Below are 27,064 nucleotides of genomic sequence, written 5' to 3' on the forward strand. Positions count from 1 at the left end.
CATCTTTTTTTGCAATAACATTTTTTGGGCAAACCATTCCTTTAAAGCAGCTATGGCCCAATTTATAAATTGTAACTCCAATAAATTTGAAGAGCTTGCTTAAAATATATCTCTGCACGCCCTGTATTCAAATTCAGACCGCTCCCATGTGGCAGACTTTTCTCCACAAACACTACATTATTCAACATTACTTCAAAATACATTGCTGCTTCACTATGCCTATATAAAAGACACAGTTATTAGCTTTGTCAATGCCTTTTTTTTCTTCTAAATGTTCATACAGGGCCGAACCTCACAAAGCACCCATCGCTTGTATGCACATCTGTTTTCATAGAACCAAAAGTGCTGTGCCTAGCTAGTCCTCTGCAGTTACAAAAATAAATACAAAAATAAATACATGAGTTTTCATTTACACACAGAATGCCCCCTCACTGTAAAAGCCTGCAAAAAGTTTTGTAAGTAAGCTATCTATAGAATAATGCTGACAATAAATACATGCCTACGAGACTCTCCAGCAAACCAAATATAAGCATAGATTATGAAATGACCTTAACTAGGCACATTCCAAAAAACATGAAATTTGTTATAAAATAAAACCATGGTGTAACAGTCTCCATGCATGTGTGATTCGTTTGAGCAAACTTCACTATATCTATGTAAAGGACACGGTTATTTGCTTTGTCAATGCCTTTTTTCTTCTAAAATATGTTCATACACGTCCAACCCTGAATACTTTTGTAACATAATTTAAACCAGGATTTGTATTTTGCCCGTGTGCAAGAAATGTGGCATTTTCTCCACAAAGAGGCCTATTCAACATGGGCTGTTTGCCAATTGGCAATGTCCCTAGATATTGTGCTAAGCGAGGGGTGCACAGTTACAGCCCGGCCTCAACAGTGAAAATATATTTACATGTAAAATTTCCTGTCTGTGTTAGGCTAGCGCAAAACTTGTTAAACCGAGCCTCATTAGATCTAAACACCACGAGCCCTAAAACAAAAATATAATTATAGATTAAACTTTTTTTATCTCATTCCAGAGGCAGTGTCTCATGATATGATAGTTTATTTATATAGCACCTATACACAATGTGTTTCAAAGCGCTTCACGACCAGGAAGGGAACAATGTAAAATACAAAACATTCTTACAGACCATTAACAACACGAATGTGAAATTAACTATCGTACTTGGCCTAGCGACATTTCAGATAGTGCAAGTGCGAAGAGACAGATGGAGGGAAATGGGAACAGACAGGTGACTACCGTACTAGGCCTGACAAGATTTCTGGTAAAGCCAGAGAATTACATGAGGTGAGGGAGACGGGAGGAGAAAGGAGGGAGAGGAAAAAAACAAGCGACTATCGTACTAGGCCTGACGACATTTCAGATAAAGCTGCAGGAGTAGGGGGAGACAAACATTTGTTACCATCATACTAGGTGACATTTCAGATAGTGCAAGTGCTAAGAGACAGATGGAGGGAAATGGGAACAGACAGGTGACAACCGTACTAGGCCTGACATTTCTGGTAGAGCCAGAGAATTACATGAGGTGAGGGAGATAGGAGGAGAAAGGAGGGAGAGGAACAAAACAAGCGACTATCGTACTAGGCCTGACGACATTTCAGATAGAGCTGGAGGGGAAGGGGGAGACAAACATTTGTTACTATCATGCTAGGTCAAGGGACAATTCTGATAGGGTAAGTGCATAGACAAGTAAGTGGGGAGGAGAGAGAGAGAGAGAGATAGAGAAGGGTGAGGAGAAGCGAACAGAGCATAAGAACAGTGAAAAGAGCAAAGAGGCAGAGGGGAGAGCGAAAAACTGTTACAGAGGTCAGTAAAACATGTAAGCGTGAGATCCAGGGGACGTCCAGCATGAGAGTTGAGGGAGTGAAGCACCAAGAGTCAGTGTCCAAAAGTAAAATCCGAGCATTGGCAAAAGTAATTTATGGTGAACCCTACGTGAATCAAGACAACTTCTGAAATGAGTTGAAGGGGGACCAGAGGGGGAAGGGGGCACAAGCCAGGCGACCAGAGGGGGGTACAAAATACCATCACGGGGGACCAGAGGAAGGTGGGGGGTACAGCAGAACATCACGGGGGACCACAGAGGGGTGGGGCGTACAACAAAAACATCATGGGGGACGAGAGGGAGCTGGCGGGTACAGCAAAACATCACAGGGGACTAGAGGGGGTACATCAAAACATCACAGGGGACCAGTGGGGTCTGGGGGTTCAATAAAACATCACATCATTTTTTACAAGTGTGTTTTAAAACTGCATTTGTATACACTACAACTTCCATATAAAAATGTAGGCTGTCACTTAATCCGGCCTGCAGGCAATCAACACATTTTGTTTGACAGTCGTCTGTTTGCGCATGCTAAATAAAAATACAAGATGCCTTCAGCAAAATCTAGAACAAGCTATTTAATAACCAGTTTCATCCCCTTGTATAAAAACACCTGATACAGCATTTCAACAAATGTGTGCTGTTTAGCAAAGTAAAAACCCAAATTCATCCTTGCAGTGTGTCAGACTGCAGCCTCCCAAAAAGCAGCAATATTTTGTTTACACACCAGCCCCAAAAGGCCAAAGCGTATATCTATCAAAATATACAATTACAGCATTCTAGGCCTAACCATATTTTTTATTTTTCAAGGGTTTAGAATTAAATAATTATACAACGATATTAAGAATAACTTCCAAACCCTCTTTACTTTGATCTCACGCTTGCTTTTCAGGCTTTATTATTTAAGCCCTGAACTGCTTAATTAAATGTGCCATGACCAGATTATTATATTCATGGTGCAAGCTGCAAAACTATCAATTTTTAAATATTTCCTTAGAAAAGCACAAAGCTATTTTCATATATCAAACAGCAGAAAGTTATACAACACCTGGCCTAAAATTGCTTAAAATAGTAGCACTCCATTAAAATGTAAAACTAGTTATATCTTACCTTGATGTTCTTTTAAAAAAAGAATAGAAATGTCCTATTCCAGCAAACGTACAGTCTACAGTGCAGGGAGCAGCAGGGGGTCTGCAACTCTCCAGAGAATCCAAAGCAATATTTTTGGGTGGCTTACAAAGTCTGGGTTTTAAATACCCTACAGTTGGTCCCACACCCTCTTTGCCCCCTTATGAGCAAACCCCACCCTGCATATTATACACATACAGAATGACCCTTCCAGCTATAGTTCATTAGTCACGCTGATATTTCAAATAAAATAGGCTCTTTCAAAATGCATTTTAGACCCACCCAGCCCTTTGCTACTCAATAACACACCCTTGCAAGTCATGAGACGCGTGTGTTTTTAATTTGTCATCTCAGACCTGAAAAGCGCCCTTTACTTTTTTGCCAAACTCTGTTTTCATTCTGACATGTTTTTGTTAGTAGAAAATCCATAATTCCGCTTTATCAGCCTATATTTACATTTGTTTCATGTCCGCTTCATAACTAGACATGCCTGGGCATGTCTGCCACACAGGGCCTGCAGTTGTGTTTTTATAGACACTCTATTTTTTAAAATGGCAGGATCCAATGCCACAGCATTTTCCCTGTATAGGACTGTGTTTTGTAGCCCTGAAATTAGATCTTCACTTTACATTTTACCAAACTCTGTTTTCATTCTGACATATTTTAATGTTAGCAAAAAACCCATGGTTTTGCTTTGTCAGCCTATATTTCCATTGATTTCATGTCCCTTATAAATAAACATCCCAGGACATGCCCGCCCCCGATCAACCTAATGATATAAAAACATGTTTATTAGCTTTATAATGCCAAAACCCTCCCAAGCCTCTTGTTTATATTATAAAATGATAACTGCATGCCCTAAAAACACAACCTCCTTTTTATATTAAATCTATATAATATCATGCCTTTAGGCCTTGAAAGGCCAAGCCCAGCTTTATATTACATCGCTATTAAATCTATATAAAATGATGACGTCGGCACAATATTTACAAAGCCAAACCCACACCCTCTTCTGCGTCACCACCACCTAACACTCACAGACTATCTCCTCACAACTCACTTTGACCTCAACCAGACAACAGGGGACACACGCTCTTCCAGCCACATTTTATATAAACTTAGTATTAAAATAATTTTAATATAATGTTCAGATTTACTTTATATCCTTTCGTGTATCAATGTACAAAAACAATTTATATAAAAAAATATACGTTTGGCTTTGATATAATTTTCATATTAAATTTATATCAAACCATTTCAAAATGGCGGGATTAATATCGGAAGCAGGGGGTGGTCCCAACTGTAAAAATGCAATCGCTTTAAAAAAGGGGCCCCATGCACTACTTAAGTTTACTTTACTTGGTAGCCCAGTCCAAGACAGCTGGCCAGCTATGCTGCATCAAGAGACTTGGTGTGGCATTGGCACAGGTTTAAAATAAAACAATGCCAGGGAGAAGTCTTTCTGCATGTTCTTTGCTATCCCTTAGTACTCTTGCCTTGCCCCCTATGTGCTTTATACCATGTGCCGCAGCACTTAACTTCAAACCCCAAGGCACATGAAACTCTGGCATCGCCAAGACAACCTATGTGTCAAACTGCCCATAGACAGGTTGCAAGCTCTCGTGTATCGGGCCACACTGACGGACCTCATGAGTCATGGGCAAAAGGTGCACATGGCCCCAATTTTAGCAGCCAGCAGTTTGTTGATTTAACACCACCTTTCTCCAACTAGTGCTTTGTGCTGGCAGACGTTTCTATCAATGTTTTTAATGTTATGACCGCAGTAGGGACTTTGATGGGGCAGGACCCACATTTGGGTTCAGTTTAGCATTCTGTGTCCAAGTACGACTTTAGCTGTGATATCGGAGAGAGGAATTGGTGGCTTATATTGTACACTTTACCCTTGGTGCTTTCCAGCACATGACAGATGGGACAATAATGATAAAGGTCAACTAGCCTTTTATATCATGCAGAAAATTGCACTAAAGGAACTGCCTGCGGAACTCTGTTGTACGAGATTCAAAATCTGGGGGAGGGGATGGGGGTACAGGGCACATCTTGGGGACTTAGCCTTACAGCAGATTGTGTTTGTAGCAGAGTGCTGGCACATAAAGCCCTATACACATTTAGGGTTTGTTTAAAAAAAATGATAATACTAATGGCAGCCTTAAGTGCCAAGGATGAGTATACTCCTCCTTTTTGCATAGACTTGCATAATAGCCTGGCACTTTAGGGGTTAAGAACAGTCACACTTGAAATAAGAAGCAGGTTTCATATTATGGCACAAAGTAAATAAAAGTAAAAAAATTGACATCAAAACAGTGTTTTAAAAAAGTATATGTGCACTGTTGGAACACACATCCAGACATTACATTTTACAGCAAGGATTGGACTTGAAGAATGTTTTAGAGCGTCACCATAAACATTGTCTTGTGTAAAGGTAAATTCATCAGGCTCAAATGAGATGAGAAAATACGGTTCAGAGAGGTTTCTGATATGAGGGACTCCTGTAAAATGTGGTGCTGTAGGCAGAAGTTTACGGCTGTCTCCAATCTGTTCCGGGTTAAACAACCAAATCTAAATGTGTTTTTTAAAATGTAGTTTCTGGCTCTACCTTTATAAAACCTACTCCAAAGAATTCTATTGCTGACAGTACATTGGTATAGAAGGTCACAATGCTGGTGTCCTACAGCATTAAGGTGACATAGTTGGAAGAAAATGACTGGGATTTCTGTTCAATTGGCATGCCAGTGCTGGGGGAAGCTCAGTTCTGGGGTCCCAGAGCACTAACAGGACAATACTCATGGAAGCCCACTCCTAAATGCTGGTGATAATCCATGGTGAGTGAAAAGGAACCAAGACTGACAAGTGCTCAAAAGACTATTTTCACAGGTACACAGAAGAAAAGAAAAACCTAAACCAATAATGCCAGGTACAAAAAATAATCCGGTCAATAATACTGATAAATAGCGATAGAGTATACAGAAAGTGAATGTATGGATGATATATATGGTAAATGAGTGAAACATGGCCTAAAGTAGATATAAACATATTCTTTGACAAGGCGTTAGAGAGATGGACATATAAAAGAGAATTTGAAAAAGAAACGATGAATAATCGACAAGAAAATTGATAAAATAATTGGCCATGTGTATTCAGACAAAGCAAAGACATTATAAACTGAGATGGCGACTGTGAGGGCTTCCGGTGGAGCTGCAACATGGTGGAGCATTAGTCTGTGCAGCAGCTGTTCATGCAGTGTTGATGGCAGAGATGGAATGGCAGGGCTATCTTGTTATCCAGGCATAGTTGTCTTGGTTTGCCTTACGCTGCCCGGTGCTGTGGCTGGGTTGGCTGTTTCCCACAGAGCTCTTGCTGGTCTGGAAGCGGAGAGCACAGAGCTGCTGGCGTTCACATGGAGGTTTCCCCACTGCAGTGCCCGAAAGGTCGGTCTCCCTCTGTTGCTTGTGCTGTCTCTGGAGGAGCCAGAGGACTCTTCTTGTTGGCAGTGGTTTGGAGGACGCACAATGCACCTTGATTTACTTTCCAGGTTGGGCTTATTTGAGAGATGTTCTGGACTCTTTTAAAGTACTTATAATGAATTATGTTTCTCTCTGTCCATGGACGTGCTGAACAATTTTATATGTTGCTTCCCCTATGTTTGTGTTTTTTTAGGGGTGGCTGTGTTTTGTCTTGTGACAATTCGTCATGTTACTAGACCTTCTTACTGTTTATTATTTATTGTACTACAAACTAATTTCTTCTTGATGGTTTTCTTTTGTTCTTTCTTTAATGTCCTGTTTTAATTTTCCCATCTTTGCAGTTATTGTACTAAACCGTTAATTATGTAAATCCCCTTGGATACGCCCTGACTCCTGGGAGCTATCGGCACGGTGTAGGTAAAAAATAAAAATACAATGTTATAGAAGTAAATAAATACAATAATGAAACATAGCCTGTTATAAAACCCAAAACTACACATGCAACCGATTGTGAAAAGACATTTTAACATCGTACTTTATTGGATATTTGAAAAGATTGACAGAAGACAGACAATTTCAATAACAAATATAGAAATAGAGACAATAGATACAAACAAAAACCTACCCATTGAGCAAAAGCTGCAGAAAAAGGAGATACATTGACATGGAATGATTTTGAGATTGTCTTTGAGCAATAGGTTTATGTTTAAGATTTAAAGATGTATGTATATATAATGAAAAATAAGAATTAGGATTGATTAGAAACATTGTGTTTTATTGAAACATAAAAATACTGTAAACATAGAGGTTAACAAGAAAAGGAAATGTTCATGTTTTACTACATTTATTAAAAACCATTTTAACAGCAAGAAATTCTTAAGGGATTTGTAAAACAATGGGTATACATTTATATAAAATGTGTTTATTAAATTAGAAAAATAAAAACATACTAAATGATTTAGACACAAATCAATCATTAATCAAACCTCTGACTGTATTCACTTTATTTACAAACAATTGGGCATGTACATTTATGAATAGAAATATTTTCAGAAATACAAATATTGTTTAAACAAATTCTACAAAAACGACTTTTATAGACCACACAACTTCACTTGAATCTTATCAATTTTGCCACAATATCAAGCTTTGTGGGACGACCACACTAGCAACATTCTCCAGCATAGGCTGACCTCTAGCAAATAATTCTGTTGTCAGTCCGTGTGTTTCCATTGCCAGCACAGTCAAAGTCAGATATTTCACAAAGTCAAAGTGCATCTGCTCTAATACTGGCTTAGGCAACCCATTGCATTTTTCTTTTGGTAAAAGCCATGCTGTAACGGAGCATACAAAATCACCAGAAGTTTGTTCTTGTTCCCTACCAACATTCTAACTGTGAGCATGTACAGCCAGCCTTGATTAGGCCTTCATACTGTCAAAATACAGTGAGACCTTTCAAATCCTTGGTAAGCACTTTCTCCCCACTATCTTTAGGAGGACAGTGTGAGCAGTGGAACGGGACACAAGCCGCATTGTCATACACTCCTGCTCATCACCCTGAGGTACATGTTATAATGCTTGCTATATTCTGATCAGTGTTTCTCTGAAGAATGATGGAGCAGTGACCGCCACTTTTATAAAAGAATCTCATATTAACCCTCAGTTTCTGGTACGTCACCATAGATGGTTGCAGATGTACTGAATATTTTAGAATTTCTTCGGACCCATTATTTTATTTTTCTTACCAGCAACATTAACTCGTATCAAACTCTGCTATGCCCACTACTGTCCATGGCTATCAGTTCTATTTGCAATTCCTTTGTTTGCAGAGGTTCAATGGATTTAATGAAACCATACTTTCCATGGCAACAGGGGATTTAATTTCGGACACTTGCACCACTATGGAGCTTCCATGTCCGGGAAGTAGTAAGTAAGCATAGTACTTTGCAGAAAAAACAGGGCGGTCGCACCCTACATCACCAGAAAGCCTGTAATGTTTGCTTTTAAAGCATTGCTAACCGCTACCTGTTCAAGACGCCAGACATGACTTATACCGGGGAAAAAGTAAGGTCTGATGATATGTAGTATGCAATTTTAGCAATGAACTTAAGTCCTAAAATGTACAAAAACCTGAGCTCTTACTAAAAGTTGATCCAGAGATTATGGAGCACAAGAACGAATTACATTTTCTGCTGGTACTTTTCCAAGAATGGGTTGAGCGGACCAAGAAAATGTAGAATTTTCATGCACACAGCTCCTCTTGATCATCAGGTTGGTGCCTTTGATTTCTCGAGAAAACGTAACCAGTGACCCCCACAAATCCTCCCACGTTTCCCAAAGTTGCCTTTAATCATTTTTAAAATCTCAAACCAGCAGCTGTCAAATATAATTTGTTTAGTTTCCCTCAATAGCCAAATGTCCTGTGATATGGGGCATTCGCTCTGCACTACTCATGGTCTTGCACCATTGTCTATCTATTCAGAAGATGCCTCTGCTATTTCCAGATTTTCAGACTGTATTAGCTGAACTGTAAAATGATATCTTTGTTTGGCTCCAAAGCTTTCAACAATGTCTATTTGTATGATAGGATCGACAAGTAATGATGAAGCTTCTTCTGTGGTGTCTGTCAGTTCCATTGGACATTGTGTGCTGTAAAAATGATCCATCGTTGGTTTCCATGGCTCACTGGTGGTATTCAGTTCAAATTCTGGCCATTGCACATTGGCATCCTGATTCTGAACTTTGGTACAAGCATTATAAACTGCACAAAGTAGTTGCTCCCATGACCCATTGGTTTGACAAGTCACATCAATTGCTAGTGGTGTAGTCAGAGCATTCCTGTTCTTCTCGTTTACAAAATATGAATATAAGCCTTACAATGTAATCACACCTAACACATTTAAAAATGACAATTTTGAAAAAACGTTAATAACTAATCTGTATTTACTCTCTTTTTTTAGTGCATATTGAAATCAGCAGTCTTATGTGCCGAGTTCATCCCCCATCTGTAAGAGACTGGTCACATTAAGTTGTAATCTTTTAAATATAGCAACGTAATGTCTTTTCGTGTATAAATGATCAATGATTTTAAATTAACAATTACTTGATCAATAATTATAAAATGACCCATATTTGACCTACATTATATCTTTTTGACTAGCATTATATCCAAATAGATGACATTTCATATCAGTATGCTTGATGTGGTCAAATGATAGTTTGTACCATAATCAGAAAATTCCATTATGATATCCATGTAAAAAAAAATACAAACAAGATGCACTCAAAATTAGAAGCAATGACTTGACTTTAAACATGGCATAGACATAAACTAATGAGATATATGTCAAAGTGACTCTTCAAATTCAAACATAACCAAAAAGGAACCGTACATTGAACTTTTTGTACCTGTCCTCCTTTTGTTAGTTCACGGTCAACTAAACTGGTGATTAAATACTTGTACGTCTTAATGCAGGAAAAGCATTGATTGTGGAAATATTTATGAATTGAATAGTCTTTCTCACATTAAAGTGTAATCTATTACTTGTGAACATTTTATTATACATATTGGCGATATTCTTAATCTATGTATCTGTCATGATTCCTGCCCCTCATGTCCCCAGCCCTTCAAGATGTCAGGCTGGAGCCAGGCCACAATCTCCTACATGGCCCTCAAGGGCCTCTCCATCCCTTCAAAGACCCACTTGGAGTCAGACTTGGCGCTTGTGGCACCAGACTCACTCACTCCCATAGAATAACATTGGTGATTGGACTTGTAGTGCATTGATGGGGACAAGATGGATACCCCCACATATTTCGGTTCCCAGAACTGCATGTGCAGTCTAGTCTTTTGGGTGTGGTTCAGCTCAGAGACACCTGGGATACCCAGAGACTATTTAAGCCACACCCAGGCTGAGAAACATGCTTTGCGTTTTCTGCACCTGCAGCGTGACACTCGCCGTGTTCAGATCGGTCTCCAGTAGGCCTGCATTTTACTTCTGCGCTTAGCTCCTGCAAGAACAAGAACACCCTTAGGAACAGCCTTACTTTGCGGCGCTTCTGCCCATCATTCATCGCTCCTTCTGTTCTGTGGGCATCTTCGGGGGTGTCATTCCCATCCCGGCATGCTGCCTCCTAAGGAAAATAGAAAAGAACAGCAAATCTTCGCTTATTTTTAAAGACTGTACGAGCTTCAAACGCTTACCTGAATCCCAGCCGCTCTGGGGGAACTATGTCTCCGGAACTTCTCATCCATCTGCAAGAGGGAAAAGACACTCCATGTTAGCGTGGAAACATCTAGAGGCGCTGCATACCACGCTTACTCACTGCATTTCTTCTTCATAACCGGCATCCACGCTGAAAATGTTGCGGCACCTAAAAGACACAGAAAAAGAACTCCGTTCAATGCAAATACGAAAGGGTCGTATCGCGCTCTCACTCACCTTCAGCGCTACTCATCTCAGCAGCACGTCGCCATCCCCGGACGCCCGCCATCATCTAAGGAAGAAAAGGATCGAAGTTAGAGAACTGTTTTAAAGACTCATTATACTTACCTGTCGGACTCTTGCCAGTGAAGTAACTAGGCAGCAAGGAGCCCGCATCAATCAACGCGCCCCTGCATTTTTGTCTCCTCTTGCAAAATGCCCAGGGACCACACTATATCATTAGCGATCTTGATTTTGGCAGAACTCACAGCTCCATAATGCTTGGAGAAATGGTCTACCCAAACTTGTTCCTGGATTACCCCAGCCTGAGCTCTATTGCCGGACTTATCTAGCGACCCAATAATGGACCAGAATTTGCGTGAATTCTTTAAGCAGATAGCTCTCAACATACGTTCTCCCTGTAGTTGTAAACAGCTGTATTTCAGAGACCTTGACCCGTTCCTGTAGTTTTTTTTCAGGATTCTGGACCCCCCCCCTCAAATCCTGTGTTTCCTTAGTTACATTTAGTTGTCTTAGAATTGTTCTCATTTCTTTTTGTTTCCCCCCAAATCTGGACATCAAAGTGATGCTTATGTTTAACAGCGATGGGGGCAGCTACCACCTCAGGTGGATTTATGTCCCACAAAAAACAACAAACTTATTTGGCTGACATAGTTCCCTATCTGACAGGGAGCTGGTAGCTCTCCCCAGTGCATTAACCAGGGCCTGTCTACCCCTCTTAAACGTAATCACTCTATTTCCACCATTATTCAGGGTCAACTCATGTGCAAATCAGTCCTCAGAAGTATTCATTTTTATATCAAGGACTGCTTTCAAACTTTCATGGTCCCTCGGGGTCTCTTTAATGGAAAAATGAGCACATCTATTAAACAGGGTCTTAGATAAGAAAAGATAATCTATTATTGAAAAGCTTTCCTCCCTCCTCCAAGTGGGGGCCGGGGGAATATCCCCTGTGATGTTCCTGTTGGCCATTAATAAATCCCAGCCCAACAAAAAAGTATGCCACATAACCCCGTAATTTGAGGTTTGCTTATAAATCGAAGATCCCTGGGCTCCCCCTTTCATACATTGTGAATTCAAATCGCTCATGACCAGAAATTTGTAGGCGGGAAACTGAGCTGACCACAGGAGAAACAAATCTAATAAAGTTAGATGAACATCTAATAGATCAGAGCTCAGTGGATTCCAGTAAAAATTCACTATAATCCATTTTAGACTAGACCTCTCAAGGCAAGACTCAACTTTCACCGCCTGTGTCCCTATCAGACAGTAAAACAGAGTGACAAAATACTTCATTTTTACAGGCGATACAAAAACCTCCCGAAGTCCGTCCCGATCCCTCCCCCGAGGCCAATTGGTGAAACATCGAGAAACCATCCATCCCAAACGCAACTTTTAGCCAAGTCTCTTGGAAGACAATCAAGTCAAATTTGGCAAAGATACAAGCCCTTCTACTTTCCATGTTAAAAGATCTATGGCCCCTCGGAATGGGACCAGGGTACTTGAAATGGGTGAAATTGTTGTACAGCTCACCCTTAGCTAGAGTTAGGACGGCAGCGGTTATTTCTGAGAGATGGAAGCTTGGCAGAGGCACGAGACAAGGATGCCCCTGGTCCCCGATGTTGTACATCCTAGCGGTGGAACCTCTAGCGATATACCTCAGACAACAATTTGAGGAGGTAGGGATTTACACTAGAGGGGGGCCACATTTACTATAACTATATGCAGATGATATGCTATTATATTTGAGATACCCGGAGGAAAATCTGCAATATATTCTTGAAGTGCTTGAGCGCTTTGTGTTACTCTCGGGTATTGCAGTAAACCCCCAAAAGTCCTGTGCATTCCCCCTAGGACAGTATATTAAGGTTCTGCATGATAACCTACCGATATTGCCTATACCCTGGGCGACAGATACCTTTAGATACTTAGGGATCGATATGTACCACACTGCGAAGGCTGAATACATAAACAACACTGAAATGGCCCTGACGAAAGTTGAAAATAGCATGAGGTTTTGGACTAAAATCCCCCCAGCGATGATGGGAAGAGGGGCACTATTGAAGATGGTGGTGTTGCCCAGATTACTGCACTTCTTTGGTAACATACCATACGCTATACCGAAGTGTTTCTTCACTAAACTACAGGGCATATGCAGAGAATTTCTGTGGGCAAATACGAGGAATAGGATAGCCTTATGGAAACAGCAAAACACATATGACAGGGGAGGCCTAAACGTACCCAATTTTGAGAATTATTATCTGGCCAGCCAATTGAGGTATGTAACGGCATGGTTAACTGAAGACTCTACAGTAGAGTCCAGGCTGCTGGGATGTGAATGTGCCCCGTATTTTTTGAGAGAATGGGTCTGGCTTCCTGGGAGTGAGACCTCTAAATCCTCTGGTATGCTTACAATGGGGAGGCAGGTGTGGCGCAAACTGTGCCAGTCCATACGCAATTTTACTCTGTTTTCGCCGCAGGTGCCATTAATGACACTAATTGAGGGAGACACTCAGCTGAGAAAATCGATCCGGACTTACTGGGAACCGGTAGGGGTTGTAACGACAGGTGATTTATGGCAAGAAGGGAGATAAAGGAATTCAATGCGTTGGTGGAGGAGACGGGGGTTACATCAAGGACAGTATATAACCTACACTAGATTAGCGAGAAAGGGGAAGAAAACATGGCTGGAAATAACGCTGAGGGAGCCACCTGATGTGTTTTATTGAGACATTGTATGATATCTCAGAAGGAGGACATGAGACCTCCCGTATATATGAATTGCTGATGGCGAGAGTGGGGAAGGAAGTGACACAACTAAAACAGGATTGGGAAGAGGATGCCGGAGAACCGATGCCAGAGGGACTTTGGGTAAGGGTACAGGGGTACCACAAGAAAGTGTCTAGAAATGCGAGGCTGCAACAGATACAACTGTATATAACCCATAGAGCATACATGACCCCGCAGAGAATTTCGCGATTTGTAGGTGCAGGACCCCAAACGTGTCCTAAATGTCAGGAGTAAAATGCTGGTTGATACACATGTTCTGGGCATGCCCTGAAATAAGGAAGTATTGGGTAGAAGTAGCCCGTAGATTGAGCGAGAAGGAGATAAACTTGAATATAGACTCAGTTTGGGCATGCATGGTGGGAGGGTTCCCCAGGCCTCAGCAATTGAGACGCATTAATAAACTTAAGGACATGGCCTACATATTGGCCAAGCGCAGGATATCCACGGGGTGGAAAGCACCTAGTAGGCCCAGAGTGGAGGTTTGGTGGGCCGATCTCCGTAAATGGTCAGAGGCTGAAACTGTTGTGTGGAGTGAGGCTGCCCACAGAGAGAGTGAGGAGGAAGCGGAATCCCTATTAGCCTGTAAGCATTTGGTGGCAACACTCTGGGGCCCCGTATTGAGGAGCTCAAGTGCAGATTCTTCTGAAGGTGTTGCCGAGGATATGTCTCCGATGAGTAAAGTGCAAACGGATGGAGCTGCGTAGGCTTGTTGGAGGGAGGGATAAGGTAAACAGTTGTTAATAAACATTAGTCTGCATTATATAATATGACATAAATACTGTGGGAATTGTTGATTTATTGTTGATTGTTAAATGTTTTGCTTATTGAAAAATAAAAAATAAAATTAAAAAAAAGATCTATGGCCCCTTGTGTTCCAAGACAACATTTTGACCGACTTCCACTAGATCGGCTTCTCAGGTAGACCTAACATGAGAACAATTTGTGAGACAATCTCTGGTACCATGGACCACACATTCAAGGATGTATCTAATTTCTGAGACACACTGTGCCTTATCTGTGCTGCATCAGGTTTAACTATTGGAATGTTACACATTTTTTATTTAGATGGCAAGTCCAACGAGACTTCATAGCCTCTTTGTATCAGTTCTGGTCCAGCCCTCCAGATAGTATCCACTCCCAGTCTGGACTTAATCCGATCTCCATTGTATCTGTCGATGGGGCATATGGGAACCTTATACATTCAATGTCTGTTGAAGTGAAGAACTGTAAATCAGCAGTTTCTTTCATTATTGAGAGTATCATACTCCGGTTCAGTGGACTTCTCATTGGGTTTGTCAAAACTGATCTCGAGATAGACATTCAGCACCCTTTTATCGGGGGAACCCTGTATTTTCTTCCCATGCACCAAGGGCGGTTGTTCCCAGCGACCCCTTGAGCAGAAACAATGTCTTTGCATAGGTTCCACCACATCTACCCTCCTTTGTAGGATTTCCATTGGCTCAGCCTCCCTATTCAAGCTGTTCTCAAGGAGGACGGCAGGAACCTCCTCTGAAGACAGAGGTACAAGACTGTCCTTATTCTGGAGAGCTGGAAGGTGTTTACTGGGCGTATTTGGCATAGTTAACATATCTTTATTTTGCTGACTAGTCGAAGGCGCAGCCCCTAGGACATTTTTTTGTTTCAACTCGTTGTTTGCCTCTCCAAAAAGATGGAGCAATCTTAGGTGGATACACAGGAATCTCTGTTTGAACCCCCACTGTTGCTTTTATAATAACCGGATTGGTAGTCTCTTTATCAATAGATTTCTCATTTTCTGGCTTTTTCTTTCTTTTCCCCCAGTATTTCAACTTCTTCTGAATTCACCACTTTAAACTTTCGAATGAACTGATTCGTATCAGTATTCCCTTTTTTTATTTGTTTTTATTTTTACACCTCAGATGTTTTGTTTTCTTTTGTTCCCCTACAGGAGATGGTATGCCCTCACTTGAGACCAAAAGGCGCCTCTACCGCCTCTTTTTAGTTTTTCTGTTAGCCTTCTTGGGCTTGTCACTGGTTTCTATACCCTTCAGAAGCGGCCTTATGGGGGATTAGTTTAACTTGGACCTGGTTATTTCTACTTCTTCGGCCAACTGGGCTAGGCGAACAAATTCCTCAAGAGTTGAGGCAGATAAAGGTGTGTCATCCACAGGAGTATTAGTGAAATCGATGGGCAAATGTGGTGGACATTGAGGACATCTTGTATAACATGCACTGTGGCCACCCAGCAGATCTTCCGCCAGATTTAAGTCAGCACCCTCAATTCCTCCTTAGCCCCCTCCCATTGTTTCTGTAGAGAGTCCGTTTTTTCAGATTGCTTTTTGGAAGCAGTTCGAATCTCTGTCAGGGTCACCCCCACTCAGTCATTAATAGCTGATTTCAAGGCAACCAGTGTTTCATTTAGCTCCATATCCTTGGTAATTTCCAGAAGTATTCCGGAATGTTGTTACACCTCCTCTTTCAAAGTTTCAAATAGTTTCACTAGTGAGCTAAGGACAAAATGTAGGGCTTTGAGCATGGGTGCTGCGTCGTCTTGAACCAAATTTGCCTGCAAGGTCCTGTGATCAAATAGACACATAGGTTCCCTCAGTTTGATTGTGTCCGGATTATCTGCAGCCACTTTCGAAACCTCCAACAAAGCTGTTATTATGTTTTATTCAAAGGAGGAGTCTAGGGATTTGTGGGGAAGGGCGGGGGTCGCCCCTCCTCCCCGCCAAACCCCTTTATATTGATGCCATAGCTCATGTTGTGAGGTTCACCTTCCTTTAGACGGGATGGAAAAATCTCTATCTGGGCAAGAGGGTTCTTCGTGAGAATCTGGCAAGCGTGTAGATGAATTCAGAAATGGTATTATTTAAGGTGGTTGCAGTCAACGTATACTCCAAATTAGAGGTTGGCACACCTCTCGCAGACAAATGAGTGGGTGTTGATACAGCAGAGGCCCTCAATTCAACGTCACTTGTATCGCCTGTTGCAGACCCCATAGGCACTTAATTGTCCCTCACAAACAGGCTTTTAGGAGGAAAGAAGCGACCAGTCAGGCAGAGGAAAAGCAGAGCAGACAGTGCTCCCAGGCTTGTTAGTAGAGTAGATGTGCCCTGGATAGACGGAGTCAGCAAGGTTTCAGCACAAAATAACAAGTCAGGTAAACAAACGCACCAACACAAGGACTGTCGCTCACACCACAACTGCGACTAACTTAGCCCGACTGTTATTTTCACTCCTGGAGCGTGCTCCAAGAAAAATGCCTATGTGCAGAGCAAAAGGGTTTCTTTTTTCTGCAAGGCAAGCACACTTTAACCGTGTGCACAAAACTGGCCTATAATGATTTATTCAGAATTTACCACAATCGGCCCTTTTCAACATAGCAAGCCCCGCCCACCTGGTGCCTTCCTGCTTGCCGCTCTTTTTTACCACTTAGCAAGCCCCGCCCACCTGGTGCCTTCCTGCTTGCCGCTCTTTTCCCTACTTAAGGAGCCCTCCAGCCTCTCTTCCTTTGCAGCTGGGGAGCAGGTGTAAGTAGATCTAGGTCACCTGACCTAAGCCCTGCCCACCTGGTGCCTTCCTGCTTGACGCTCTTTTTCACCACTTAGCAAGCCCCGCCCACCTGGTGCCTTCCTGCTTGCCGCTCTTTTCCCTACTTAAGGAGCCCTCCAGCCTCTTTTCCTTTGCAGCTGGGGAGCAGGTGTAAGTGTGTTACTACTGACTTCTGCAATTGTATTCGCTCTCCCCTTTTGCTTCTCCAATCTTTTTGACTGCTTACTCTCTGTTCACCCTCCCCTCCCTTGTCCTCCCCTTTATCCTCCCCTCCTCCCCTTACTTTCTTTTATGCACTTACTCTATCAGAATTGTCCCTGGACCTAGTATGATAGAAAACTTGTCTGTCACTCCCCCATCCCCTTACTGTGTTCCACCTCCCTCCCTCCCGCACTATCTGAAACGTTGTCAGGCCTAGTACGATAGTCAAATTGTTTTGTTCCTCCCCTCCCTTTCTGCACCCCTCTTCCTCACCTTTTGTTTTCTCCGGCTCTACCAGAAATGTCGTCGGGCCTAGTACGGAAGTCGCCTGTCTGTTTCCATTTCCTTCCACTCTTCGCCTCCCTTCCTTATCTATGTCTTAGCTCTTGCACTATCTGAAATGTTGTCAGGCCGAGTACGATAGTTAATTTCACATCCTTACTGTTCATGGCCTATAAGAATGTCGTATTTTCCCTTGTTCCTTGCCTTGCCTTGAAACGCTTTGAAACACATTGTGTATAGGCGCTATATAAATAAACAATCATATCATATCATAGTTTTACTATCACAATGTAATATCAGTAAGTCAATCTATGGCTAGCACATCTCTAATAAAATTCACTTGCATAATAAAAGCATTTGTGGTGGCTACTGAAGTTGCCTGTGGTCCGAGACATGAAGCTAATGTCTGGCACAAGGCAGGCCCACAATTACTACAAAGACATATGAAAAGGAAAATGGGCAATAAAACAAAAATAAAGGACAATAGTTTCCACCCAAATGTCATTATGGACCATACAGATCCACCAATATCGAATGTACCCGTAGGGAAGTGTGCTTGGTATGCAATACTCTTGAGATTATTAATGGCATGCCACACTGAGGGGGGAGGAGGAGTCGAGTATCAACGAAGAGCATTTTTCTCAGATAATCTGACAAACACCTCCTTTCTCAGCTAAAATCATATCGAGTACTACTCTGTTCTGCATTGCTACAAGGCGCACAGCTTTCAACTCAATAGTGATATTGGCAAGGGCATCTGATATTTCACTTATACGCAGATTATCATGACTAGTAGATGCCTCTATATTTCTGGAATTCACAGAAAGGCCATACCATAGAATGATCGTTTTAATAATGTCTCCCGTTACCTGAGGTCCGGTAGCATCCTGTATTACATATATAATGATTTTGTCGTGAGAGAGAAGACCAATGGCTATCTTTTACTTTAATAGCAGGCTGCACAAAACCCATATGGCATCACCCTGCCCAGTCACAAGGTCCCCAAGAATATTCATTGGTAGCACAAATAAAATATACTGATTCCCCTACATAAAGAGGGCCTTTGAACAACTTGGCTGGTAGGTGCAATGTATAGTTACAGTTCAATCATCGCTGGAGATGCACACACTACCTAATACAGTATTGTTCCTTGTATGGAGAGTTGGTGTATGAGAAGGCAGTTGAAAGGCTTGATTGCAGTGACATATTCATAATGAAGGACCAATCATGCCATTAGCTAGGGAACAATTCCATTATCAGGTAGGTTCCATTAGGCATTTTTATTTTAAAACCGTTTTTATTGGCATTTGTACATAAATACAGTTCTGCATATATCAACCGCCTTGCATTGTATAGGATGTTTCCTTCAATATGCAGTATTACGCTAGCAACAACAAAATAGCATAAAAACAAACAACTATCTTCACTTGTCAAGTAATGTAACATTTCCAATGTGGTGGCAGGTCCACCCGGAGAGGTCGCTATCGTCGGTCCGGAATCGACACACGGGCTGGCCTGGAATGTGATTCGGGTTACCCCATTTCAGAGTCAGATATTTTAGAGGAGATAGAGAAGCTTTCAGGAGGGTTTATCATCTGATGGATGGAATATGTCCCAGACCAGTGCCTTCCAAGCATCACATTTATCGGTCCCTTCTGCCCCAGTTCTCCCCGCCACCTCCATCCACACTCCCTGTGCCAGCATGCGTATTTTGGGCCCCCAGCAGATTTCCAAGCCATTGCAATAGATCTTTTAGCTAATATACACACAATGTCCATAAATTTGACCACATGCTTATATTTACTGACTTTTGGGTATGCCCCCAGTAAACATTCTTTTGGGTCCATTCATATTTGTAGTAACCCAGCCTTCTTGCAAGCTTGTTCAATCCGTACCCAGAACCTTTGCACCCGTCTGCATCCCCAGAACATATGTATCAGGTATGTGTCTCCCATCTCACACCAGGGGCACAGTGGTCATGTGCTATTGTTGAATGTGGATATCCTACATGGTGACATATATGTGCGGTACAGTAATTTCAGCCTAGAACAAGCATTCCGTGACACCTCTTTAGGATATGCCAATGCCCTTTCCATTCCTTCTCGGTTATGTCCTCTCCCTGGTCTTTTTCCCATCTCTCTTTTAATGTAGTGCTTTTAGGGTTGGGTTTGTCTGTCAGTAGGCTATACTGTCTGGACACCGGCCGCCAGCCCTCTCTCAGGGTGTGAATTAGGGTCACACAGAGAGAGTTTGCTGCTGGCTCGTCAGGCCACCCATCCCATTTCTCCCTCGCCACCCTACAAACCCATTGGTACCAGAGGAACTGCCCCCCAGGTACCCATTCTTTTTCTCGTAGTGATTCAAACTCCCTGAAGACTGTCACCATACAGATCGCCCCAGGTGTGTATACCCCACCGCTTCCAGTATCTCACTGTTGCCAAGTCAGTGTTGGCCCTGCAGACATCCACAGCGATTGGAGTGTTGGCTGAGTAGGGGTGAGTATGTTTTAGTAGCGACAGGCCCTGCTCCACACCTTCCTACCTAGCTTTACCATCATAGGGACACTCTCCATGCAGCTCAGTGGGATCGACAATATTTCTTTCAGGCGTACCGGGGCCACCAGTCTTCGCAGTAGCCTGGTTTCAAATGTGGCCTCATCCGACAGCCATGTGGCCACAAAACTAAGTTGGCCCACTATGTAGTACTTCTGCAAATCTAGTAGTTGCACTCCTCCCTGTAAGGCAAGCACAGGGTGTTAAGTGACAGTTTGTGGCGAGCTGCCCCCCACAAGAATTCACGCAGCAGTAAGCGGAAAAAGGAGGCTTTGACATAGTAGTGTATGTTACTAAAACAATATAGGAATCGTGGTAGGATGATCCTTTTTGTGATAGCCACCCTACCCATCAGGGACAGCGGCAACCTGGACCAGAATTCCATGGAATTCCTTAGACCTTTTACCACTGCTACCGTGTTATTCTCGTGCATTCGTTCTGGCGTGTGCCTAATGTTCACCCCTAGGTGCTTGAATGACTTTAGCCCACCATAGCCCAATTTTTGGTAAGTCTTCCGCGCCCATGTCCCTCAATCCAGCTATCGGGATTATGCAGGATTTTTCTTTGCTGAAGCGAATTCCAGACACCCTTGCGTAGTTGTCTAACACCACTGGGACATTCAGGTGTGGATCCCTCAGGTATAATAAAACATCATCAGCGTATAGCGAAATTAGATGTCCAACTCCCTCCACCCAAATACCCACGTCTATGAACTGCTTTCGAAGGTAAATTGCCATTGACTCTAGCCCCAGCACATACAACGTATGTGACAGCGGACATCCCTGTCTAGTCCCCCTTTGTATGTCCCCGATGGGTGACACCACCCTCCCTGATTTGACCCTTGCCAAAGGTGCCGTGTACAGTAACTTTACCGATTTGATGAATTGCTCCACAAACCCAAATTCTCTTAACACTGCTGACACCCATTCACAGTATATCGAGTCAAACACTTTTATTGCATCTAGGGAAAGTATGGCGTATTGCGCCTGAGAGTGCCTTGTCTGTGCTAGAACATGTTGTAATCTACGCAAATTCAACACTGTGCTACGGCCCGGGATAAAACCGTTCTGGTCCTTGTGTACTAGCTCACCAATAACCTGATTTAGCCGTTTGCCCAATATAGTAGTTGGAATCTTGACATCCTAACAGTGGGCGATACGAGTCACACTCGTCAGTGGGCTTCCCAGGTTTGGGGATCGGAATCACCAAGGTTTCCCTCATGCTCTTTGGGAGTACCCCTTTCTTATAGGCTTCTTTGAATACTTCGAGCAACACCTGGGTCAAGACTGACTCATATGTCTTATAGAACTCCAAGGGGAGTCCATCACTCCCAGGTGTCTTGCTCGTAGCTAGTGTTCTGATTGCATCAGTTATTTTCTCAGCTGAGATTTCCCTCTCTAGTGCATCGTGTTGTATTATGCCCAGTTTAGGTAGTCCTATCTCCTCTAATATGCCCAGTATGTCGTCCTGGGGTACCTGGCTCTCGTGGCCTTACAAGCGGGAGTAAAATTCTTTGAAGGTGTCACTGATCGCTTGTTGTGATTTATGACCATTACCAGCCTCATCCCTGAGTTCAGTGGTCAGGTGCCTCGGGTGCTCCCTCCTGCACAGCCACGAGAGTAGCCTGCTTGGCTTGTCTTCTTGTGCGAGTCGAGTTGCATCAGCAACTGGCTGATGCTAACCTTTGCATGGGTTAGACCTGTGAGCCCAAGGTAAGTGCCCTGTCATACATTAATGTTCAACAACCCTCTGGGGGTTAATGCCCCTGTTATTATAGCACTTCATAACAAGCATTTGCTGCAAATAGCATATTTCCCATGCCTCCACCACTCCCGAGTTCCTGGTAATGCTCATGTGGCAGATTCTTCTTCCACCGTCCAGGTTGTTATGCTCCAGCCACATAGTGGTCGCAGCCGGAGTCTCCAAGAATATGGATCAACCCTTGTGGATCACTTTTAATCTGGATGGGTACATTAGCATATATTTCATGTTTAGTTGTCGAAGTCTGGCTTTGATTAGTAAAAAAGAATTCCTGGCTCTTTGGACGGCGGGCATGTAGTCTGGGTGGATGGCTATTGTGGAGTTATCACGTTGTATCAAACCCCTTGTCTTGAATATTTCAATATGATTTCCCTGTCTTGGAAGTTAATGATCCTCACGATCATCGGGCGAGGCTTTGACCCGCGGCACAGGCCATTTCTGTAAGGATCTGTGGGCCCTTTCCACCGCAAAGCCCTGTGTAAGTTTGCCAGCTCCGACCTCTTATAGTAGCAAGGTCTCCACGAATTCCGTGGGTTTCGGGTCTTCAAGTCCCTCTGGAATTCCGAGCAGTCGCACGTAGAGCGGATGTTGCCCACCTGCCTTACGTTGAGTTTGGGCCATAGTGGCGGCTTCAGATTATTGTGATTGTGGTAGGGTTCCAACTTGGGCCTAGATGTCGTGGAGTCGTTGGGGCTGCAAACTCAGCTTCCATGTGTTTGCCTCCACCCGTCTGATTTATTGATTCATTGGATTTATTGGAGACCCCTTGCTATACTCCACTGGACGTGTGAGTACATCCGCTCCTCAGTGTGTTGATGTTGCTTCCCTATGCGCACTACCTGGCGGGCTACTCGGATGTCCCAGCTTCTCTTAGTTGCCAGAGGCACGCGCATGTAGTCGGGAGCACACTGTTAATACCTTGGTGTACTTGGAGGCAGTGTACTTCCTGGTGGGTGAGCAAGCCCTCCAGGGGATTCGTTCTCTAGTCCCTTGTAGGTCCACCTGTCAGTTCTCTAGCTGTATCATTTGCCCTAGTGGTTTCTGTAGTACCCAGATCCACCTGTGTTTTGTCAGAGGGAGACAGTCCGATGCATCATTGCACCTGCTTTGTGGGTGGATCTTCGTGCGCTTTATATGGGCATGTACTGTGGCAGTAACGGGGCAGCGCGCCCTACGTTGCGCTAATCTTCTTCCCATGTCGTCGTAGGTCCTAGGGTCTTGTATGGTTACACCCGGGTGGTGCATGGACCAGGGACATGCTGCAATGGCCCACAGCTGTTTTGTTTGTGCCTCGATTTGCCCGATGTGCCGCCCTGCCCAGACGGAGGCCGCAGGCCCACCCGGTTTAGCGAGATAGGATGGGGGGAGTTGTGGCAGGTGCATGGGGCCACAGCAGTCTGCCACAGCCGTTGCGCTTTTGTCTCCAAATGAGGCAGTATCTGCTGTGCAACCCTGGGTCCGTGTACACTGCAGCCCCCACGTACCTTTTTTGCTTGCATTCTCCGAATGGTCAGCCGTACCAGTCGCAGGAACACCTGGTGTCTGTGTCCCAGAGCGTCTCTCTGATGCCTTAGTGGCTCTGCAGGCTTCTGCTGGTTGCGGCAGCCATCCAGTGCCACGCTTCGTTCCGCTGCCTGCTGTATTCCGATTCGTCCTGATAAAGGCAGGCTGACTGACTGTCCGACTCCCGCGGCCCAGCCCGTAGGGGCTAGTAGAGATGGCGCCAGAGCAGTGTTCCATGTGCCGTGGCGGTATTGTCGTTTGCCCTACTTGTGTGCAGGAGTGGCGCCAGCAATGTTAAGTTCCCTTTATCCAGACCTGACAGTCTCAACCTCCCCGCGAGCCCTGGCCACAGTGGCACGCCGTCACCTCCAAGCCTTTCTCGCAGGCTGGGGGTCTGTCAGCTCTCCAGTGTGCCGTGCCGCACAAAGGCCTCTTATTGGTGGCTGTCAGCTGCAGCGACCCCCGATCCACCCTCGGCGCTGCTGTCTCAAGTCAGCTGGATGTTGTATGGGTCCAAGGTTCCCGAGGCCGCCTTTCCCTCTCAGCCGGATCATAGGCTTCGGCTCCGTCTCCCTCATTGCCTGGGCGCAGCTCCATCCGCCATCTTGTCGGCTCAAAGCACCCTGGCTCTGAGCCATCGTTCTATGACCAAATGACTCTGATTTTCTCCAGGGTTGCGGTACAGGGCTAGGGAAATGCTTTGCCCGCTTTAAAATGTGCTTGGACGTTCTCATTGCTAGATATAAAGTTGTTTACAAGGATATTGTGCAGGATATCGACGGGAGCTGCAATCAGGCACTTCCTTACTCCATAGGCTCAGACCCCGCCCCTCCTCCATTAGGCATTGTGACGGCCACACACCACTCTATTTTTAGAAGATTGTCATAAAGATACTGGGGGTCATTATGAGTTTGTCGGTACTGTTGTTTCCGGACCGGCAAACTACGAGTTCTGCGAGCGGTGCCTTTCAGCCCGCCAGGTCTGACCTGGCTGCAGAAAGGCACCCACTTGCAGATCTTAACGGATGCACCGGCACCATTCATGAATAGTGCCGGTGCATCCGTCCTCCCCATTTCCATTGAGTCCAACGGGAGTTGAATGAGAATGGGGAGTAATGTTTTCCAGCACCCGGCAATGAGGAATTACCAGTACTTCTGCTGGGGCTGTAATGCCCTGGTAAGTCCCCTTTGCTGGGCGCCGGAAAAAGAAAAAAAAATGGATCCGGGGCAGCTGTGCCATTTTTACTGGCACAGCCAGACTCATAATGAGTCCCCCTGATACAGGATCACTGGTGAGTTGCGCTTGGTGCTACCTTTTTTAGCATATATGCTAAAGAAAGGGGGTCCTTCTCTTGGCACAGCTACATGTAACGCATTACATGAGATGGAGAATGGTAAACAGAGCTGCTGTAGCGGGAGGCCTTCGCCAACATATGCCGGGTAATACAGATATAACAGTTGCTTCTATTGTTGATTTCATGTGTTATGTAACAGTGAAACAAAAGTATTTTCCTCTAGAAATGTCTTCCTGTGGTATTTCTGTACAGTGTATAAAGTAGGCACAGCAAACGTGGTATTGTAAACAGCCAGATAAACAACATATTCTATCTCTAACCACGCAAAAACACAATATGATAAGAATCCAAATAGTATACATGAAAGTCTTGGTTGTATACTATTCAGTCTTGTCCTTAATGGATGAACTTTGGAGCGATATGACGGTATGCTCTTGTCGTGACATATTATAGTTGTCAACCACCTAATGGGTAAGGCAAAGGCACAGCTTGTAATTGCGTGGCAATTTGTTTGGAGTGTCTCTTATTACTACCTCACCCCACAACTAGTCCATTAAAGATAGCAGTCTTAACCACCTGGTAGCTGTCCCTCTTGAAATGGGATTCCTCTTCAGTTTGTAGTTCAGTAGCTGTGGGTTCACGGTTTCATGGACTCAAGTTATATTGTAGCCCCTCTGATGCTCCAGCAATGTCGTTGGAGCTAACAATGTTAGTGCAAAAGTCAGTAGTCTTCCCAACAGGAGGGGGATTTTGGGTCTCCTTACCAGGCAATCCACTATTTACAAGGGCAGGTAACAAAGAGGATGATGCATGCTTCACGTGACTGGAGTGGATAACATTTCTGCAGCCGCTGCACTTCAAAGCAGTCTTAGGGGCTAGTGGCACCTGCACTGGGCCCTTTCACCTGGGTTACAACCCAGATGTTTGCTGAAAGTTCTTCATATAGACCCACTCACCTGGTTGAATGCTGTGTCCTGGCTCCTCCAGTAGTTTTGGCAATCTGTCAGTGACCTGTTTGCGGGGAACAGACAATGTTTTAGTCAGCTCCTTACAGTAATCTATCAACAAAGCGTAAGGTACAGTACTCTGTCTACTTGGAGTTGGCACGCCGCATACATTAGCCGGGCGGCCCATGACTACTTTGTAAGAAGATAATCCTACACCTGAATGCACAATAATTCTCGTAGAGAATAATGCTAGTGGGAGTGCATCTACCCATCCTAAGGTACTACTAGCGCATATCTTTGCCAGTTTATTTTTTAAAGTAGATTTCATTCTCTTCACTAATCCAGCTGTTTAGGGAGGGTAGATTGCGTGACATTTCTGCTTAATACCTTAAGCCTTACATACCAATTCCATTGTGGGATTAACAAAATAAATGCTGTACTCAGTCCAAACAGCGTGTGGGAACCCAAATCAGGGCAAATATTCTTCAACTAATACTTTAGGTGTGCTCAAGGCTGTATTCACTTTTAATGGGAACGCCTCTACACATTTGCTGAACATACATACTATTACTAATACATATTTCTTTCTTTGACATGGAGGCAATTCAATGAAGTTCATTTGTACTGCTTCAAAAGGGAACTCTGGATGTCTAAAATGTCTTTTAGTGGACCTTCTCCCTTGCTAACATTATGGACAGCACAGAGAGTTTCTACAATACACAATTGATGCTTGTTCTTAATTTAGTGTTGCTCCATGCGCAAAATCTAAAAAAACTGAATACTTCAAAATAATGCGCTAAGAACCGCGCTTAACATCCCCAAAACTCATATATATCAGCGGCAAGATGCAATGTCCACTGGCTAGCAGTCAAAAACAGAATTGCATTCAAAACCTTAGCACTCACTCATAAATGCCTCTCTAGCTCAGCTCCCAAATAGTTGGCTTGCAAATTCACAAGAAACCTATCTGACCGACCCACTAGTTCAATACATCTACACTACCTCAAGGTTCCCATATTTAAGTTACAGAAAGCAGGGGGCAGTAGCATCCCCATACTAGCGGCGAAATTATGTAGCCCTAAGAGCAGAACCTTCATACTATTGCTTCAGGAAAAATGTAAAAACCTGGCGCCTTATGCAGGATGCACCGTAAATGTCTTGTTCATCCCGCTAACCTGTATTTGTCTGCAATGCACTTCTAACAAATTCCTTGTACTGTTTCGTACCTGTCTGTCATTTAATCCATTATGTAACCCAGATACCGGAGTGTTGGGTGAGCTCTATAAATGAACAAAT

The sequence above is a fragment of the Ambystoma mexicanum genome, chromosome 6q (genome assembly GCF_040938575.1).
Source record: "Ambystoma mexicanum isolate Mex_15411 chromosome 6q, UKY_AmexF1_1, whole genome shotgun sequence".
In the NCBI taxonomy this organism is placed as follows: Eukaryota; Metazoa; Chordata; class Amphibia; order Caudata; family Ambystomatidae; genus Ambystoma; species Ambystoma mexicanum.